Genomic DNA, 18,949 nt, shown 5'->3' on the forward strand with positions numbered 1-18,949 from the left:
GGGCTGTGGATGAGATTGCTCCTGAGCGGCGCCTCCCAGCTAGCAGAGTCAAAGTGGCTCCTTGGTTTACCGAGGAGCTACAAATGATGAAGTGGCAGGGCAGGCATCTTGAGCAATGGTGGAGGAAGACTCGTGACAGATCCAACTCTGTGGCGATAGTGGCAGTGAACCATTCCTTCTTCTCTGCCACTATTGCATCTGCACAAAGCTGGCCAGCGGAACTATTCCGTGTAAAATAGACCCCACCAGTGGATCAGGAGGCGCACACGGAGGTCCACTGTAACACCTTTGCTAGGCACTTTGCGAATAAAATTGCTCAGATTCGCCACGACTTGGACTCCACATTGGCAATGTCTGGTGATGTCCCCATGGCATCTGTTGGTTCTGGTTTGTGGGATTCTTTTCAGCTTGTGGAACCTGAGGATGTGGACAGGATCCTTTGGAATGTGAGGCCGTCAGCCTGCCCGCTGGACCCGTGCCCAGCAAGGCTGATTAGATCCACCCGGGAGAGACTGGCCAAGTGGACAGAGAGGGTTGTAAATTCATCTTTGAGGGAGGGGGTGCTGCCACCGGCTCTAAAGCAAGCAGTGGTTTGCCCCCTTCTGAAAAAGCCCTCTCTGGACCCCTCTGTATTAGACAATTATCGGCCAGTATCTAACCTCCCATTTTTGGGCAAAGTGGTTGAGCGGGTGGTGGCATCTCAGCTCCAGAGGGCCTTGGATGAAGCAGATTACCTGGATCCCTTTCAGTCTGGCTTCAGGCTGGGCTTTGGGATGGAGACGGCCTTGGTCACCTTGGTGCATGACCTATGCTGAGGGCTGGATGGTGGGAGTGCATCCATGCTGGTCCTTCTGAACCTCTCAGTGGCTTTTGACACCATTAACCATGGTGTCCTTCTGGGACGGTTGACTGAGTTGGGGATTGGAGGCACCGTTTTGCGGTGGTTCCGCTGCTTGGCTGACAGGTCCCAGATGGTGGTCCTGGGGGACTCCTGTTCGGCACCTTGGCCTTTAGAGTGTGGGGTGCCGCAGTGTTCTATACTGTTCCCCATGTTATATGAAACCACTGGCAGAGGTCATCCGGGGTTTTAGAGTTGGGTGCCATCAGTATGCTGATGACACCCAGCTCTATCTCTCATTTCCACCGGACTCCAGGGTGGCTGTTTCTGTCCTGCACTGCCTGGAGGCAGTTGGGATCTGGATGAGGGTGAACAAGCTGAAATTAAATCTCGACAAGACAGAGGTCCTCCTGGTGCAGAAATCCATGATGCAGGACTATCGCCCTGCTCTGAATGGGGTTGCACTCCTCCTGAAAGAGCAGGCTTGCAGCTTGGGGGCTATCCTGGATTCACAGCTGCTCCTGGATGCCCAGGTGTCGGTTGTGGCCAGGAGCACCTTTGCCCAGCTTCAGCTGATGCGTCAGATGCAGCAGTACCTGCCTCAGTCGGAACTGGCCACGGTGGTCCATGCCATGGTGACATCAAGATTAGACTATTGCAACGTGCTGTACATGGAGCTACCATTGAAGATGGTCCCAAAGTTGCAGCTAGTGCAGGATGCGGCAGCTTGTGTGGTTGCTGGAGGTCAGCTGTTTGACTCTGTCACGCCACTGCTCCAGCAGCTCCACTGGCTGCTGGTTCATTTCTGGGCCCAATTCAAGGTGCTGGTTTTGAAAGAGGTGAGGGGGATGGCGGCCAGAAACAGGGCTTTCTCGGTGGTGGCTCCTGTACTGTGGAATTCTCTCCCTTTTGAGATTTGAACAGCACCTTCATTATTAACCTTCTGGCAAGGCCTGAAGACTTTCTTATTTCAGAAAGCATTTGATGCCGGATAGAGGGCATGATGGCAGCTTTTTAAATAATTGCTTTTATACTGCTTGTTTTAACGCTGCTGGCCTTGCTGTTTTACTATTTATTTTATTATTGTATTTTATCATTTTATGTATTTTTATGGGTTTTATGGTTTTTAAGTGCTGTTAGCCGCCTTGGGTGCCCTTCAGGGAGAAAGGCAGATTACAAGTCCAATAAATAAAAAAATAAAAAAATATAATAACATTTCCTTGGCTCTCAGAACAATCAGTCTCATCTGTCAGTTTTGAGTTAAAGGCATCCACTTTTTGTCCCACAAGGCAGTTGTGTTTTCATTTTCTGCTTAATTGGCCATAACATTTGATAGACTACAGATATTCCACAGTGGTTTGTTCCATTGCATTCTGCATTAAATTAACTTCTCAATGATGTATAACATTGTGGTATTATTTGTACATACCAATATTTTCACAGTTTTGGCCACTAGTGTCAAGCTCAGCTTGTTGCCCCCATAAAGTTTGTTGCCTAGTGAAATTGCTGCCTTCTACACCTCCTTAACTACGCCACTGTACGCACAGTAACAGTAGTAGTAGACCTAATGATCCTTAGGGGTTGTAGGGTTGAAAGGATATAGATCTGCACAGAGATGAGCCAGGTCCATGGTATTGGAAACAGTAGTTAAATTTTGACCTGTACTTATTTATATAATATGAAAAGCAGGAAAACTAGTGAAGATTATGTACCTAACACTTTGTCATGCTGATGAAGTGTGTGTGTGTGTGTGTGTGTGTGTGTGTGGAATCACCTGGCATTTGCTACCATGATTGCTGTTACACAGAAAGATAAATCCCAGAAGAATATGTAAATTGTGTGTGTTTCACCATTTCCCTAAAAAAAAAAATTTCTAGCAGAATCAGCAGCAGCAACAACAGTAACAACAACAGTACAATTGAAGATAAAGAACATGAGAAGATCACAAGATATCAAGACATGAGAGTAGAATTTGGGCGTCTCTAGGTCAGTACTGCACCAGGGCTCTGTTGTTCAAGGGCTCCATTGTCATTGGAGTCTGTGGAGCAGCACCCAGAAGTCTGAAGAAACACCTCAACATTCTTGGCCTTGAGCAAATTACTCCAGCACAGCTCCAGTAAACAACAGTGCTTGGAACAGCAAGATTCCTATGATGGTATCTCTGTGATTCCTAGGGTCTTGGTTACATCCCAAATTGCAGATTATAACCAGCCCAGTGTAGACTGTGATGAAGCAGTAGTGTAATAACAATAGTAATATAATAAAACGCTTTAGTCAATGCTAAGTTCTTACTTAGGGCAACCTTTCTTATCATTATATAAGCGATTTTTAAAAGTCAATTTTGATTTTCAGATCTCAGTTCTGTGAATTAGATAGGGAGCAAACTTCTGTGGCATGGTTTCAAATTTCAGTTGTGGGGAGGGACAAGATTCAAAGCCAAGCCGAAAGGTTTGCAAAGATTAACTTAAAAAAGAATACTACTCTTCTGGGAATTTTTGTTGTTGTTATTAAAGAAAATATATATCCCATAGCAGCCTGTAGAAATTAAGACCTGTCGAACTGTACACAGTACAGCAGCAATGGACTGTGGCCTGCTAGGTGCTTGATTAGGGTCAGCTAGGTTGGGCAATGGTTGAAGGCACACATTCATGAGACGGCCCCCGTGGCTGGGCCAACCCCCCAGCACTAGTCAGTGGTTGCAGATTTGCTCATGGGAGACTGGGAAGAACCACCCACTGCCACCAATGAGCTTTGCTGTGCAACAGTATCTCTAGGCCTTCGGCAATGTGGTGCCTGTGCTGTGCTTAAAAGCCTCCTTCTCTTCTCCCTGTTTGTACTGTCAAGTAGGCAGCAAAAACTGGGCTGCCGTAGATGGGTGATGGAATGCATTCAGATCTGTAGACCACAGGTTGTGTAGGCTCAATCACTGTGATTATTTTCAGTGAAGACATATTTGCTTTTCTTCTGCTTACCTAATCCACAGATCCATTTAATTTCACATGGTTTGAAAAACCAGGAGAGTGGACTGCCCTACCTGTTGCCACTAAATGGCATCCTTCACCAGACTGGTACATTTGAAGAAAAAAAGGTTGCAGTGCTACTGCACAGTAACACAGGGCCTCTGAGAGGAATTTTGTCAGGGGGTACAAAGTTTCTTTTGGGCCCCTTCCCAAAGGGGGGGGTGCCAGTGGCAGAATGAGGGCAAAACAGGCAGGGGGGAAGTGGCAACAGCCAGAACAGTCATTGGATCCCCGATCTACCAGTCTTCCCAATGCAGAGCAGGCAGGCCTGCTCGCCTGCCCGGTGTTTGCAGCTAGATACGGAAAACCGAACACACTCCTAAGTCTCTTTAAAATCTTTCAAATATAGAAAATCATTCTAAGAGATTAGTACCATTGTATTTAGGCTCACACTAGAATGGACTGTGTACACCAAAACTGACTTCTGCAACAGCTGCAGTCCCACAGCTGTGTTCCTGAGCTCTTTTACAGTCCTTCATGGTTAGCAGATCCACAAGCCAAAGAGGTAACTATAACAGGTCAGTTTCCTCCCAGATGTGACATGGTTAAGGAATGTATGCATTCTTGGGCTTGGTGTTATGGCTTCTGGCAGTATCGCCGCCAAGTGCCCACAGTAATGCCCTCAGCATCCCACATGGGCAATGAGTTTGGATGAGATTGGAAAATATAAGACCTCAGGAAATTTCTGGGCCCCATTCTTTGGCTCCTGGGCCCCCTTTCTGACCCTGGGCCTGGGTACAAATTACCCCTCTCTCCTAGACCCTGCAGTGACAGTAGTAGTAGACCTAATGATCCTTAGGGGTTGTAGGGTTGAAAGGATATAGATATTTGCAAGTTACAATATAATTGATATTTGCAAATATAAATGGAATCTGAGAACCAGGAGATAGCGTCACAACAAAGCTCCAAGGTTCTTTGGAGTGGATTCAGCTTAGAAACCAATTGGTTTGTCTGAAGAATGACAGAAATCCAGGATGTTGCATATCTGTGAGACTGTGAGTCACTGTTTCCCAGATGTGCTTAGTCATCATTTCCCACTGTTCCAGATTCAGCTTCTTTCCGATCAACTGCCATTATGGTGCACTGTGGGAGGAACTTATACTTGTTGTTTAGACTCTGAGAACCATGTCCTTGGTCCTTTTGCTGCATTTAAGTCCTGTAAAGAGCATATACAACTATGAGCAAAAGGATGAAAGGGTATTTATCTGGAACATGTATGTGGAACATGGATAGTTTATCTGTATAATATTTAAGGGCAACTTTCACTGCATTATACTCATCAATGCTATATGGCCCAGTGGAATACCAACAGCCCAATCTTAAGCATTGTGGCGGTGCTGGATGCAGCACTGCCAAAAGGGTTACTTGTGCCGGATCTGAACCTTGTTCCTGGGTGACCTGGAGCAGCTCTGGGCTGCTTGGATTTGTGCCACCTCTGAATGTGGTGCAAATCCAAGTAGCCCCATTGGGTAAGGGGTATTACCCGGGGTAAGGGGAATGCATTCCCCTTGTCCCTGGCTGAGCCGCAACCAGCTCCAATCCTGTGTTGGATAAGAGGCAGGCCAGCTGGCCTCCCCCTATTCCAGCGCAGGATAGTATTGGGCGGTTAATCACCCCAAACCTTGTTGCCTATTTTTTTAGGGTTCAAATGTGCAGGGAGGAACATAATATCATGTATTTCTACCTCTTTGCTTTTTTAGAGTACTAAACTCATCTTGTTTCTGTGTGTCTTATTTTCAACAGTGCTGAGGCTGATTTTGCTTATTTTTATTGGAGTCTGTATCATAAAATTTATGTCAGCCCATTCCAAAGCTCAGGTCAAAGTACTGACTTTAAGGTCAACTGATATACTTGCTTTCATGGAAACAGGCATAATATGAATTCTTGGGGATTTCCCACGGAAATCAATGTGATTTAGGTCAAGCTGACACTTGGTCTTGAGTGGTGGGCTCCTCTTGCTGGACTGGGGCCCCATGCGAGATCCTTTTTGTACTTGGAGGGAATCCACACACACACACACACACACACACACACACACACACACACACACACACACACACACATCACATTTGTGAGTCCAGATCAAGTGTGTGTGTGTGCCTATAATATATGCATGCATATAACTCAGCTCAGTGCCCAGTGAGGCCTTCAAGGTTCTATAATGACTGATATTTATTGTTGCTCTATTACCTCCAAAAAGGTCAAGTCATAATTTGCAAAAGTTCTGCTATCTGTAATCTTATAACACTGAAGGTCTACATGCATGGTAAGGGTAAATCTGGGAGACATATAGTGTTGATAAATAACCCTTTTGTGCACCAGGAAAGTACTAGCAGATATTTCTTATGTATTTTTTCTATATATTTACACTAAATATTCAAAAATGCCCATGTGTACTAGTATCCATGAATGCTTATTTCCAATAGTATGAGTAAATGGTAAAGGCAATCTGGAAGGGGAAAAGCACCACCTATTGGTGATAATATGTAAGCAGTTTATTGCTCTTTAGTTAAAAGGAAGAAACTTCATATTAAAGGGTAAGATATGATTTGCCCCTACACAGTTTACTACTCAAATAATAAAATTGATAAATTATAGAAAGACTTCAAACAAGATTTTTAACAAAATAGAATGCCCTGTACTATAGAACAACTATTCTTTCAGGTCCAACAACTGAATCCTCAATTCAGTGAAACCAGGATAGTTGGATTTAAGAAAATTGTGGCAGACTGACATGACCACTGGCGCCAACTGGACTAAATCATCACAGTACAAGCATTAACTGGGTTGTGAATTAGACTGTAAAATGTGATATGTCGCAAATCACAAGCTTTTCAGCATGTTTTATCATATTCTAGAAATGGAACTTTTATGTAGTGAGGGAAAATAAATGGATTCTGAAATAACTGAAGTAGGTTAAAAAAAAATCAGTATGAGGTTTATATACCATAAGTTATATGGGCATGATCCAGTCAATGAAGCACTATGTAGCCTGATGTTATACAGGCCCATTGTATTAAATAGACCTAATTCACAGGTAAGTTTGCATAAAATTGCCACCTAAAGACTGCAATTCTGTGCACATGTACTGGAGAAAATCCAATTGAACACACTGGAACTTAAAACATGCATGGGATTGGGATGTATCTTGTCATGATTTACATGCAAAAGCATGTGATTTGTTCTCCTGCTGAAATCAATGGGATTTAAATACAGTTCTGTGGCTGGATTGTGCCCTTTTTTCTGGAAATTCAAATCTGAATCTTTTCCGATTCATGCTATGTCTTATCTCCATTCACTTTTCCCTGGCAAATTGATAGGGATAACAGTATATTTCAAAAACTTTTTTTCCCATGGATCCCAATCCTATCCGCTCCACTGCCACCAAGATGCATGTTCTGCTGGTGAGAGGAGGATATCTGTGGAACGTCACTTCTGCCTGCAATCACAGCAAGTCTGCCAGGGCAATCACTGTTGGCTGGGCATGTTGACTGGCAGAGAAGACTCCATCTGCTGACACAAGGTGAGTGGGGGTAGGTAGTGGGAGGGACACAGGAGGGATGGTGAAATGGGGAAGTTTCTGGGCAGGTAGGGAGGTGGAATGGGGGAAGTAGGTGGTAACCAATAGCACTCGTGTGCTGGTATCCTGGGCTCCGCCTTTTCTCCCTTACTCATTGGGAGAGAGGAGGGTCACTCCAAGGTAAGGGAATGAGACCTCTAGACTGCCCCCGCTGGATGCAGTGTGCACTCCATTGGTATAGCCACATCAGTGGGGAGGGCTTTAGTTAGGGCTGGGCCCTCAATCATGTGAATGTTGCACAAATGGAATAGCTCAAAAAACAATTTGACAGTGACTCTTGGTGCTGAACGGTATGTGTCTCTCCCTTCCTTCCATCTGTTGTCTTCAAACTTTATCCTGTTAAGAAGTTGGCTGCATAGAAGGGGGAAAGGGTTGATAGCATTTGTGTGCAGTCAGTTTCTACCCTCTCTCCTTCTACTGCCATTACACCCCTTGGTTCTGTACCAGCAAAATAGCTGGTGCAGGACTGAGGTTATCCATAGGGAAAGCAGAGGCTTTTCCCAGGGCAAGTGAATAAAAGTGTCCTGAGCAGACGTCTGCAACTCCCTCCACCCCGATTCAGCTTGTGTCCCCTGTCTGCTATTCAGTTTTTTAAAAAAAAAACTGTATTGAAAGCCAATAGAAACTTTTAAAAATCCCTATAAATAGCACATATGGTGCTATTTATGCATGGGGGGGGGGCTAGAGAGTGGTAGATATCACAGTGGGGCTTATGTGATAACTCCTACCATGGTTTTAATCCATTCTATGCAGCATCTTGGTGCTATTTGTAAAAAAAAAAAAAAAAAAAAAGAACATAAGAACAGCCCCACTGGATCAGGCCATAGGCCCATCTAGTCCAGCTTCCTGTATCTCACAGCGGTCCACCAAATGCCCCAGGGAGCACACCAGATAACAAGAGACCTCATCCTGGTGCTCTCCCTTGCATCTGGCATTCTGACATAACCCATTTCTAAAATCAGGAGGTTGCGCATACACATCATGGCTTGTACCCCAAAATGGATTTTTCCTCCAGAAACTTGTCCAATCCCCTTTTAAAGGCGTCTAGGCTAGACGCCAGCACCACATCCTGTGGCAAGGAGTTCCACAGACCGACCACACGCTGAGTAAAGAAATATTTTCTTTTGTCTGTCCTAACCTGTCCAACACTCAATTTTAGTGGATGTCCCCTGGTTCTGGTATTATGCGGAACCTGGTAAATATGCAGAATCTGGTAAATATGCAAGTTCAGTTGGGGTCCTGTGCCGTCTGGAGCCAGAACAACAAAATGCCTCCCCCCCCCAGGGCTTAAAAAGTCACTTCTATTTTTCACGTGCAGCCTTCCCAGCCCTCAGAAGGCCTTCTAAGGCCCTTTAAGGAGGCCTTAAGGAGAAATGAAAAAATTGGGTGATGGGGAGGGGTTTGCACCCCCCTACTGCCTGGTAGTGCCCAGGGCATTAGCCCCTCTGGCCCCCAGGTACACTAGTGTGTATGTTCTGAGTCAAAGGTTCACATTTGTGTGGATGTGTACCTCTTTCCCAAAGGGAACACATCTGTGAATGAGCAAGAGACCTTTACCTTATTACTGAGAAGGATTCATAGGAGAATACAGCACAGTAGCAGCATGATGTTTCTTCTTTATAGGAACACAAGATAATCTATATCAAAGGTGGGCAATCCCCAGCCCAGAAGCCATTCACAGTCCTTGGAGTCCCCCAATCTGGCCCACAGGGAGCCCCTAGTCTCCAGTGAGCCTCTGGCCCATCAGAGACTGTTAGAGTTTGCACTGGCCTGTGACTGCCAGTTGAGATGGCCAGACACGCGCTGCAGGCTAAGTTAGAGTAAGGCCTTTTATAGTCCCCATGTGTTTTCTGCTTTCCCCTGGGCATTATTTTAAACCCCTCCCCCAGTTGCCTCTGAACAACTTATGTCTCCATATGTTTCTGGCTTGCTCTGGCTTGGTCTATATGTTTTCACTGTGCAAGAGGTTTATGGCAAACAGTTTATAGTTCTTATGTGGTTCTACATGCCTGTATTATAGTTCTCATGTATATTATAATAAGCTCAGTAAAATTCATTTATTCATATAAATTCTGTCTCTGCTATATTCATTTATGTAAATTTATTCAAATTTGAAATGTAAATTTATTCTTTTTTTTCCAGGCCCCTGACATGTCAGATAGATGATGTGGCCTTCCTGCCAAAATGTTTGCCCATCCCTGTTCTATATAAAGGAACACATGAAATTCAATAAAGAAAAATTGACCCATTGGTGAAGTCAAAAGTTTTGGAAATTTCCTGGCAACTTGCACGCATTCCTGGATAATGTCTTAAAATTATCTACATGTCAATGTACAAGTGACAATGCACACATTTTCTTCTCTCAAAATTAAGTAGATGTTCTCACCCGCGATCTGCAAACTGATTTCAAAACTTGGGCTTTATGTGAAATTTGTTGGCAACTTTTTAACATTGTCATGTAGGTTTAAAAAGGAACTGTGCTTCCCTCCATCGCTTCCCTAAACTGTCCATGAGATCCTTGGTTGTTCCAAAGTGTGTGCACTTGCATATGTGTCTGGAGTGTGTAACATATGTGTAACAGAATTAATACAACTGTGTAGGAACCTCAAACACCCATCTGACAATTCCTCCGTTTCTTCCCCACTATTTGGCTTCTCCTGGTGTCCAGTCCCTCACTTCTGCTAGAATAGTTTGTCAGGATATTCAAAACCATAAAAGAAACCAGGGATTGCCCATCCATGAAGCCAACTGAAGTAGTTGCCTCAAACAGCACATTGGCAGGGGGCACCCACCTATCTCTCCCTGACTTGCCTCCACTGGGAGGAGAGGCCGGCACATCATTCAGAAAGGGCAGAGGCACCATTTAACACACTGCCTCAGGTGCCAGAAGGTCTTGGGCTAGCCCTGACAGAAGCAGATTTTGTTAGTACCATAGGGGTGTGTGTGTGTGTGTGTGTGTGTGTGTGTGTGAATGGTCTGCCCAGTTAATGGTTATTGGTCTGTACATCACTTATGATATAAAAACTAGCTTTACTGGCTTTATCATGAGTTGCAGATTGTGGCACAATGTGCAAGAACTAAAATACTACAGATGGGCAGTCCAATCCTGAGCTGCCTGGGGCACCAAGGCTTGGCGGCACCGAGAAGAGCTGCCGCCAGATCCTGTGCCTTCTGAGCTACCACGGGAGGCGCCTCAGGGGAAGGGGATCCTGGATCCTGCGGAGCGGAGCTCTGAAAACCCACCTCCTTCCCCCCGGCACGCCTCCAGCCCATCCCTCGGCACACCTCCCCCTGCCCTCTCTCCACCCCCCACTGGCCTCTCCCCTGCCCAGAACGCCTCCTTCCCTCTCCTGTCCCCACCCCCACTTGCCGTACCGCTGCTCAGCGGTCTGGGAGACCACCGAGCCATGGAAGTTTGGCGACTGCCCCATGCTAGCCCAGCGCCAGCTGGCACTGGGCTAGCACCGGCGGGAGCCCGGCAGTGAGGCTGGCAAACATCACTCATGAACATCGCTTACGGAGCCATGCCACGGAGCACAGGATTGGGTTCTAAGTTGAGCAATAGGGCAAAATAATCAAGAAGAGAGTGTCTGACATGCATACTTTCCACCTCACTAAATAATCAAGATCTCCCATTCAGTAGAATTAAGTGAAGGACCTCCAGGTCAAAGAACGTGACTTCTAGACTGACATGAGCTCCAGCAAATCTCATTTAATAAATTAGGCACTATTAGACTAGAGGGAATAGATTGGGCTTGTGCATGTTTGTACGGTGAGTGTAAATTTCAAATGATGATTTACATGTATGAATATGCATATGAATATAATATAACATTACAGGCAGAACATTTATATCTCTTCTCATTATTTCAAATGCAGATGTTTCAATGGAGTTGGCCACACATTCAGGTACCAGTAAGTGTAGAGAAATCAAGCTGCATATATATAGATGCAAACCAGACCCACTGAAATCAGTAGTGTTAACACTCTGACCTGACTTCAAGGCATGGCACTCTTGGGCAGATATTAGGTCCCCAGCACCCTGACAGCGTCCACCACTGACCACTGCTGCCTGTGAGTGGGGTAGCACATTATTTGACAGTGCCCTGCAACGGTACTTCATCAGGGATACTGTGGAGCAGGGGAAAGCACCTATCAGCTGGCATCCACTGTACAAGTTCTGTTGTGTTTACTGCCCCAGATAGCAATACAAAAAGACATCAAGGTAAATGCCCTCCTTACTTTAAGATGGCCCACAAATGTAGTAGGCCCCCCCAGAGAATTTTTATGGTGATGACATCTCTAGCTACTGTTTTTAGAGGGCTACAGGAAGACCCCAATTTACCTAAAATTCTGAGTCAATGAAATCTTTAATGAAATCATACTTTCCCCCACAAAATCTCAATCACTCTCAAACCTGAAGCTGGCCTGCTGACACCTCAGTCCCACACATATGCTTGGAAATGCAACTCCCCCCCCCCAAAAAAAACTGTCTCCCAGTAATGTTGTCACAAGAAACCACAATAATGCTGTAACATTTATTTGATACAAATTCCCATGAAGTACATAGAACTTACTACCAAGCAAATGTTTTTTTACGAATGCCAATCGGTTAAATCTATGTTCTGCAGATTAACTCGTTTGCTGATAACTGCCGTGTACATTTTTTGTGAAGGTTATCATGTGCATACTTAGATATTTCCCTAGTATGTTTCAAATCCCTTTCTCCCCCAATGGGCATTAATGGTGCACATATTGTGACTTTGATATTGTAGGGTTCAGTAATGAATACCTCATTGCCTGCTGGTTCAATGACTTCTGTGGAAATTCATGGACCATGCAGGCAAAGAGAAAAGGTAACTGTTATTATTTCAAATGAAGATTTTATGTCTTAGTGGCATTGTGAAAGATTGACCTTCACATGAGATATTGCTGTTCTTGCATTACCACCCCGGTGTCAATAGAAAACTGCTTTTAATCTACACAAAGGGGGCTGTTATCCTCTAGACGCATGGGGGATTATCGTGCTTAACTCTCCAGCACATCCAGAGGCCAAAAACGGGGGGGGGGGGGAGAGAAGAAAAGTCCCCACAGTGTGGTTGCGGTGGCAAAGCAATTTCTTGAACATATATCAAATGTTCTAAAATGCTTTTAAAAACAAATGACAAAATGTGGTGACATTTAATGTATAGCAAGGTTCCTAAAGATATTTATTGCATTAGGTCTGTGCAAAGCCAGGTATTCGTTGATTTGTTTTATTTGTAAGTGATGAAAATATGATTACAGGACATGGTACTGTACAATACCCCCACCCCACCTTTTCGGGGACTGTATTCAGATAAAATAATGCTCTCCCCCCCACACACACACCTAAAACTATAGAATGTCAGGAAGCAAGCTAGAGTAGAGTTCTTCTCCCTGACATTAGTTTTGCATGTGTAGGGATTTTTTTTTTAATGGAAGAGCATTTAATCACATGAGCAGTCTGAAGTGATCTACCCCACAGATTTACATTTTCATCTGCTGTTTTGTGAGAACTAGATCTATAAGATACACAGGGGGAAAGTAGGGATGGGAGAGGCTGAGAGCCCAATCCTATCCAACTTTCCAGTGCCAGTGCTGCAACGGTGCAGCCCCAAGGAAAGGGAACAAACATTCCCTTACCTGGAGGAGGCCTCTGTGACTGCCCCCTACCATAGGATGCAGTGCATGCCCCATTGGCACAGCTGCATCAGCGCTGGAAAGCTGGATACAATCTGGCCCTAAGAGAGGGATGTCCCAATGGGATTGGCTGCCCAACTCCAAGCCACCATCAAACTGCAAGCCACTGACTCAGAGCCATGTGCACCCCCCTGAAAAAACCCAGAAACAAATAACTTCATGGAAGGCAGCAGTCTAGCCTCTACATCTTCATGTTACTGCTTCCCTGTAGAGTCCCTTTAAATGAGGGGTGGCCAACCTTTCAACTCCTGGACATCTAACAATTGTGTAGAGGGCAGGAGGTCTGGTCTAGAGGGTAGAGCCTCCATTAGCCCGAAAATAACATCTGAAGGTCGCCAGTTCGAGCCACTGGCAGCTCCATGAGTAGCAAGGCCTTGAAGCAGCTGACAAGCAGAGTTATTCCACCTGCTCTTTGGTGTGAATGAAGAAGCGTCTTGGCTGGCCTTCAAGTGAGAGATGAAGGAGCTGCTTGTCGACCAGTGTGGGAGGCAACTGGGGGCCAGAAGTGATAACAGACCATGAAAGATCCATCTGAAATGTTGTGCGGTTCTTGAAAGATAGAACCTTTCTGTTATTGTAAAAATCCCCTCGGGGATTCAGAGATAGCCTGCCAATGTGAACCGCTTTGAATAAAGTCAGAGGAGTTATCCGATGACCAGAAAGGCAGTATATAAATACCAGTATTATTATTAGAGAAGGTAATTTCAGCAGGTTCTGCTTACAGAAGTTGAAAAGTAGGTTCAAACTAAGCAAGAAGTGTGGAAAGCACTGGGGGTGTTCCCAATGTGTCCTGCACTTCCTCTTTTGTTTAAAAAGTATCACGCGAGGAAGGAGCAATCTGAGGAGCTGGGGGCTGGATTGCACCCTTTCTATCTGTTTCTTGCTTATTTTTAATGATTGGAAAGCAGGTCAGAGCAGCTCCGTCTGCAGTAGGCTGGAGGGAAGCAACAGCAGTCTTGGTGTGAAAAACACCTCAAGTCTGTTTGGCATCCCCTGCAACCCACCACAGGCTATATTAGTTATGACATGAATGGGCTGACTGTAACAAAGCAAAACATCAGATAACAAAACAACAGAAGGCAAAAAGAGGCAGAGGAAGGAAAAGATAGCAAGGAATGAATGTGAGCAATATATACTTACAGATATTGAGAAATTGTTTCAGTTGGCGATTAAAGACTGAGCAATTATGTTCATGATTGCACACAAAAGGTGCATTTTTAGGAGCGATTTATTACAAGACAGTGGTGATACCAAGTAGGAGCTCTTGGAAAGAGTTAGACATTTAGAGCTCATTCCTAACCAACTTTCCAGCACTTACATAGCTGTGCCAGTGGGGCATGTGCTGCATCCTGCAGTTGGGGAGCAGTCAGGCCTCCTCAAGATAAGGCAATGTTTGTTCCCTTACCTCGGGGTTGCACTGCCCTTATGTCAGTGCTGGAAAGTTGGTTAGGATTGGGGCCTTCAGGAGTATAGGGTTGTGAGATTATGCAGCCAGAGCTTATGCTTGCCTTCAATATTCCTGTTTTAAGGGAAAAAAGGCAGCAGTGACTCCTCCTACCTCGTCAGTCTCTTAGGTAGTCTCTACCCTTTCCTTCCATGGACAGTTGGAAATAATCCTCATAGCAGCAGACATTGATGTCACCACTGCAAGAATTATTTCAAGCAGATCAGGAAGGGGAGAGACTAGAATAAGCACAGAAAAAGCACCGGTGCCCTTTCTGCCATTAAAACAGGAATGTTAAAGACAGGAGGTGATCTCCAGCTTCTTAACCAGGCAACCCTAGAAATGCTTTCACAAGAATGTGCTGGGCATCTGTGGGCCTTCAGACTGAACTGCAGTGAACCCTCAATTTAACAGACCTCAATTCAACGGGAATTGAAAGAACAATTTCTTATGTCCGCAGAGGTCCGTTAAACTCTGCCTACCATACAGAGCTCCCTCAGAGGGAGCGAGGGGCTTACGGAGTGGCCTCTGTCAGGTTAAGTTTCAGAAAGACCTTGAGGGCAAGCTTCTAGGGCTTTGGTACTGGCACTGTCACACTCTTTTCTGCCCTCAACCAAGGCACTGCATGAATGGAGACACTTTTTCCATTTCTGAAGCTGCTTTAGGAATGGAGAATTCCTCAGGAAGTGGAATGAACTTTCTGAGATTAGGCAAAGCCAGATATAAGCCAGAGATAAGATTAGGCAGCCAGATATTGGCTTCAACTTGCCCTTAACATTCCAGTTCTAAGGGGATGTGGCTGTAAGCAGTGACTCCTCCTGTCTGGTCCAAGCCTTCCCCTTCCAAGGCTTCACCATTCCTGAAACTTGCATTTTTCAGTTCTTTTCTGCCAGTGTGCACCGGCAGAATGCATGTTCTGCTGGTGCAGGTCCTCATTAGAATTGTGCTGTTAGAGAAATCCCTTAGCACTAGTGTTCCTCTCTCCACCAGGGCACTTTAGGAATGGAGACGACCCTCCATTCCTATACTGCCTCGATGGAGAATAAAGCAGAATGGCAATGCTAAGGTGGGAACTAAGTGGCATGCTTAGAATTGGTGTCAAAACAACAAGAGTCCTGTGGCAGAAGCATTCACAAACTAGAATTCAGATGGCACAAGGCTCTTTGGTCATTTTGTTGTGACAAACAAATAGGGCTACCCTCTAGAACTGATGTGTAGAACTTGTCATTTATGTAATGATGGGGATTTTCATGTGATACCTAACAGGGTTCTGCCATCGTGGCACATCCAAGGGGAATAACAGCCCAATTATATGCATGTCTACTCAGAAGTAAGTCCCATTAGAGTCAATGGGGCTTACTCCCAGGAAAGCGTGGCTAGGATTGGGCTGTTAATCATTACTGTTCATTTGCATATCATTATATATTTGGGAAATCTGTAAATGTTATGGCTCTTTTACTAATCCTATCTTAGAGGGTTCCCCCGCCTTTCATTTTCTTTTTTTGCTTTGCATTTCCAGATCAATAAAGCAGCTGTAGATCTCTATTAATATCTATACATTTGCATCTGCCGAGTGAAAAGTTTTAAATATTAAAAAGCTGTATTGCAGGCCATATATCATCTGCTCTTACAAGACAGGCATGACAGTATTAAGATGCACATTCAGGATAGCACTCTTTCTACTTTGAATGCTGTCAAGAACAAAGTGCTTTACAGACTTAAAATAAATCTAGGTACTAATCCATTGAATTTCTGACAACGGGAGCCCAAGGTTTCCATGCACTTAGCTGAGTACCGCATAAGAGCTTGTGCATTATTTATGTCCACTAATGGTGTTGCAATGCTCTTTGCGTGAAGCGGTGACAGTGCAATCTGCTAAGATAGCTGCTGCTACGGACAAAGCAATCCATTTTCTTGAACTTGAATTTTTGACAGAATACTCTATTAATGCCAATTCTGCTTAAGTAAATGCTGAACAGGGGTCAGTTGTTCCTTTTCTTTCTCTCCCCTTCCCTGAATCTCTTACCATTTAAGAAAACAGTGCTATAAAACCGAAACCAATGTCCATGGACTTGCCTAATGCTACTGTACAGCCTAGGATCCTTCCCATCTACACATCTTTTTATTTTGTAACACCAATGAGATTGAGGAAGAATGTTCCATATCTGAGAAAGGAGGAAATGCTCATAATTCTGGTTCTAGTATCATTGCACTCTGCATGGTGACCACTGGCTTGTAGTCCGCACAAGCTTATGCTGAAATTAAATTGGCTAGATGTCAGGGTGCTACAATAATGGCATGTTTGTTGATTATGCTCTGTTGTAGATCATGTGCCTTAAATAAGTTAAGACAGAGGTCTTTGAACAGGGCTCTGGGGGACCTTGGCTTCTACAGGCTTCTACAGAAACCTATCAGGGTTCCTCAATAAGAGGATCAGTTTGGTCAACAGGCTATCAACCAGTGGTTCCCAAACTGTGAGTCATGGCTCCCCGGGGAACTGCAGAAACCAGCCAGGGGAGCTATGGAATCCTTGTGAAAAATCCATTGCCCTATACAACGTATAGGATTGCAGCCCAAATGGGGAGACATTGCAAATGACCCAGTAGGTTAAGGGAGCCGCTAGTCAAAAAAGTTTGGGAACCACTAGGATATTCTAAAAGGCACTTTCCCCATCACTGTTGATCTTCCCCAGCACTTTTAAGTTACAGGTGCTGTATGTGCATTCATCTAATGTGGTAAGGTCCAAAATGAGTTAAGTGTCTGCCTTAGTTTCAAGATGCCCCAGAATCTTTTACAGCAGTGGTTCTCAAATTTTTAGCACTGGGACCCACTTTTTAGAATGACAATCTGTCAGGACTCACCAGAAGTGATGTCATGAGCAGAAGTTACATCATCAAGCAGGAAAAATTTTTTTCAATCCTAGGCTGCAATCCTATCTGCAGTTATCAAGGAGTAAGTCCCATTGACTATCGTTAAAAGCATATACATAGTAGCCTGTTAGAAGTACAAATCTGTAATATTTCCCCAAATGCAGTCACATACCATGGTAGCACCAAGTCTAATGCATTAAAAATAAAATATTAAAATGAAAGGGGACCATACCATGGTAGCACCAAGTCTAGCTGCAATCCTATCTGCAGTTATCCAGGAGTAAGTCCCATTGACTATCGTTAAAAGCATATACATAGTAGCCTGTTAGAAGTACAAATCTGTAATATTTCCCCAAATGCAGTCACATACCATGGTAGCACCAAGTCTAATGCATTAAAAATAAAATATTAAAATGAAAGGGGACCATACCATGGTAGCACCAAGTCTAATGCATTAAAAATAAAATATTAAAATGAATGGGGACCCACCTGAAATTGGCTCATGACTCACCTAGTGGGTCTCGACCCACAGTTTGAGAAACACTGCTACAGCATGCGGGGTTCCTTGATGATTCACAAGAACAAAGTTGGTGTGGGAAAGGGTTCCTTTATGAAGAAATTTTGAAGATCACATTGTGGAAGAAGGCACAAGATTGTATTCTGTAGGGCTGAATTAGAATACAATCAAGCAACCAGTTAGTATTTTATTGGCCCTCTAGTAACTGTATGTTCTATCAGGCAGAAGTCGGTTGGGAACAGAGAAGTTAGTAGTTTCTGCCAGGTTCTGCTCAGGTGCCACATACTGTGGCTCTGCCCTCAGAGAGCGCCAGTATTATTATTATTATTATTATTATTATTATTATTATTATTATTATTATTATTATTATTATCAGTATTTATATACCACTTTTCAGTGAAAAGTTCACAGAGTGGTTTACAGAGAAAATCAAGTAACTAATGGCTCCCTGCCCCTAAAAGGCTCACAATCTAAAGATATGCAGAAGGACACCAGCAGACAGCCACTAGAAAAGACAGTGCTGGGGTGAGGAGGGCCAGTTACTCTTCCCCTGCTAAATAAAAGAGGAGCACCCACTTGAAAAAGTGCCTCTTACCCAGTTAGCAGAGGTATTTTTGAAAACAGATTTTGGCAGTTCCAAACCATCACAGAATCACCTTTGCATACCAGGTTGTCGGTAAAACATAAATCTCAAGCATACTTTAAGCTGAACATGGGAGGATTAATCTTAAATCTTTTAGCAATTACAGCTGCAATCCTATACAAACTTACCTGAGAGTAAGTCTCACTGAACTCATTAAGACTGACTTTTGATATGCCTAGGATTGTGCTGTGAGTTAACTTTCTAAACGTGCCGTAAAGCATATTGCAATCGTGCAGAAAATAGGGGCACTAGCGGAAAGGCCTGCACCTTCCCACCAGTGCAAGATCCAGGTGAACCACACACTGGAGCATGTAAG

This window comes from Tiliqua scincoides, chromosome 3 (assembly GCF_035046505.1).
Source record: "Tiliqua scincoides isolate rTilSci1 chromosome 3, rTilSci1.hap2, whole genome shotgun sequence".
NCBI classification, from domain to species: Eukaryota; Metazoa; Chordata; class Lepidosauria; order Squamata; family Scincidae; genus Tiliqua; species Tiliqua scincoides.